The sequence below is a fragment of the Stegastes partitus genome, unplaced genomic scaffold, assembly GCF_000690725.1.
Source record: "Stegastes partitus isolate 25-593 unplaced genomic scaffold, Stegastes_partitus-1.0.2 Scaffold964, whole genome shotgun sequence".
NCBI classification, from domain to species: domain Eukaryota; kingdom Metazoa; phylum Chordata; class Actinopteri; family Pomacentridae; genus Stegastes; species Stegastes partitus.
Genome location: NW_007578695.1, coordinates 115,429 through 118,797, shown reverse-complemented (window position 1 = coordinate 118,797; position 3,369 = coordinate 115,429). Strand labels below are relative to the sequence as shown.

The window sequence follows — 3,369 nt, the reverse complement described above, 5'->3', positions numbered from 1 at the left end:
TCAATGGTACCACCAATGCCACTCTGATTTATAAACCTGATTTTGATTATCAACTTCCTCCAAATAGTATAGATCGAGGTGCAGGAATATTAATGTGATACACATCTAATGATGTACATTTGATGGCAACAATATCCTTTGCTGACTGAACCAACTCTCAAATTTCCCACCTTTATAAACCACCTGACAGCATTTTTCAGGGATCTTCCTCAAAACTCCTCCTCTTTTGCTTCCGTTGTATACAGCATGGTGGAAAGGTTTTCTCATGAACTTGTGAGATACAGCCTCGTCTGGCCATGTGGAACTCGGGTATTGTCCTTGGCAGAGGTCTGGACTCTTTAGTGCACTTTTCTTTGTTTAAAACACTTGATCCCCCTGCTATGTGATTGGTGGGTGCATAGGGATTACTGATGGATCCACAAATCACTTCGATATCTTGACCGACATAATGATACTTGTTTTCATTAGATATTAAAAATTCGGCTGTGTATTGAGTTATTTTGAGGGGACAGTAAATGTACAGTTGTACAAGCTGTACACTGACTAGTTGACATTGTAGCAGATTTATAAATAGGTCATATGCATATTCTTTTCTTTTAGCTAGCTTTTACTTTTATACAAATCTGACCTCACTATTGTTTCTAAAAAGGGTTTGAAACTGTCACTGTCACTGTGGGACAGTGATATTTGTAGCACCATAAATGTTTTATGTTGAACCATTTGAGGATGATGCTAAAGAGAGAGCCTTTGCAAAAGGGTTGCTTTTAGCAGTGCAAAGGTTTCTGCTATACCATAAGCCAAAAAAAGTAAATGTCAAAATACAGACCCTAAAAAAACTGCTAAATAAAGTGCAACAAACATGAATACATCTGTGGTCACTGACACCCAAGTTAAAAAAAAACTTGGGTCGTCCCATCTCAAACCATCAGGGGCATTCTGGTCGACAAGCTCTGGTTTGCTTGAAACTTTTTGATAATAAACTGTATATATTTAAAATTGTATCTCTGAAAATTAACACAAATATATCAAGCACTTTTCAAGATAAACCCACATGTAGCACATTTTTTCACATATTAAAATTTAAGTCTATGTTTGAGGCATCAATTTCTGAATTAGTGGTATGATGAGAAATAACAGTTTCAGGCTTTTATCTTCAATAGTTTCTGGGATATTGCCATCCAAACATAGCACTACATTTCAATGCACACAAAAAATGTGCCGAAAGTGGAATGACGGGCAAATTGAAAATAAATAAATATATATATGTATATGTCTATGTATATATATATCGGAAACTATTTTATATATGAAGGTAAAATGTCACGATCATCCTAATAAATATCCACATCTTATCCTATAATATTTTCAGGAAATATGAAATGGTTAAGCAGATGTCGTTCTAAAAATTTTATGATTTGAGATAAAATGACTTACCTGTCATCACTGACATTAAATTGAGTATACCTCCATCCACCCTGGACAGGTAACCAGTCTATCACAGGGCTACACTTAGAGACAGACAACCAAGCACACTCACATTCACACCTACGGACAATTTAGAATCACCAATTAACCTCAACATGTTTTTGGATGTTTTGGTTGGTAACACTGTTGCCTCGCAGCAAGAAGGTTGCCGGTTCGCATCCCGGTAGGGGCACCGGAATCTTTCTGTGTGGAGTTTGGATGTTCTCTCCCGTGCAGCGTGGGTTCTCTCCAGCTTCCTCTCACACAGTCCAAAAACATGCTGAGGTTAATTGGTGATTCTAAATTGTTCGTAGGTGTGAATGTGAGTGTGCTTGGTTGTCTGTCTGTAAGTGTAGCGATCTGTCCAGGGTGTCACCCTAAGTCGGCTGGGATAGACTCCAGTCCCTCTGCGACCCTAGTGAGGATTAAGCGGTGTATAGATGATGGATGGATGGATGGATGTTTTTGGAGGAAGCCGGAGAACCCGGAGAGACGATGCACGTGGAGAACATGCAAATTCCACGCAGAAAGATCCCGGGTGTCTTCAATTGGACGCGAACCGGCGACCTTCTTGCTGCGAGGCAACAGTGCTATCCACCGCTCCACCTTGCAGCCCACTATTTTTTATTTATTTGTTTATTTGATCAGGGACCATGCATTTAACATAGAAAACACCTGATGTACAGCATATACAGTGTATAGCATTAAGCTAATCTTCAACTCCCATTCCTGGTTGGGCTTTTAACCAGCTTGTATTTCAAAGGTCCTTGAAACTATTGCACAATCTATCATTAAGACATGGTACAAGGGTTATTAATGGGTCTGAGTTTCTGTGACAGCTCAGACAGTGTAAAGAACAGTTCATAATGTCAATGACATCTATGGATACCATCCAAAAAAAAAAGAGAGAAAAAAACACCCTTCCTCGCTGACATGTTTGGTATGAGCCTGGCCAGGACCAGCAAAGTGAATGCATAGTACCGACAGTCAAGTATAGGTGTGGGAGTGTGATGATATGGTCCTGCATGAATGTAGACACTTAGTAATGGTATCATGAGTGCCTGTGGATCTACCAAAATACTCCAGAAACTTGGCAGAAGAGGAATATTCCAGAATGATAATGATCCAAAGCACACTGCCAAAATCACACAAGATTTTCTAAAAAAGGAAAAAGTGAAAACTCTGTCTTGGCCAGGTGTATCACCTGACTGTCCATGAATTTGTGTAACACTGGTATCCTCCATGCTGAGGAGGATTAGGTACGTCTCTAAAACTAAAAGTGGACATATTAAGTCTTGAAAAGAATGAAGATTTGAATTTCAGCTGATGCACTTAGTTTCCATGGTGTGGTTTGTTCTTTTAATGTTTTGAATTTAAATGCGTTTGGTGTTAATGCTGAAGTATTTTGCGTAACGGCTTCATGACTTATGCTGTCATTTGAGAACTGAGCCAAAGGAAACAAGAAAAACTGCAATGACAACCAACCAGTGAGGACCTACACTTACTCATCACTAACTGACAGAGGTGACGGACAGAACCCGACCGAACACCACCGACTGTAGGATCGTCTCTTACAGAACTGAAACCAATGTGTTGGTTGTGTTTGAGGAAAACAACCGAACACAAACAGCAAATGTGTATCGTCAAGTTAAAAAAAATCACACATTAGACACAGTTTACACACACACAAGGTCACGGCAGATGAAAGAAATCCCCTCTTTCATTTACACAGTGGCAGCACAGAGAAAGAGACCACCATTAATTTGAACACATGAATAATTGAGTCAGCGAAAGCATTCCCAGGAGAGAGAGGGAGAGAAGTAAGCATTGGGAACAACCCAGGGAACACCACTCCCAAAATGTATGAGTCTGTTTTTACACACACACACACACACACACACACAC

The 3,369-nt window shown here is 39.7% G+C and overlaps 1 protein-coding gene across 1 annotated transcript in view; it reads right to left on the bottom strand.

Annotated features, from left to right (window-relative positions):
* Positions 1-3,369, bottom strand: part of carmil2 (capping protein regulator and myosin 1 linker 2) — an 81,248-nt gene that overhangs the window by 29,814 nt on the left and 48,065 nt on the right. The window lies entirely within an intron of this gene.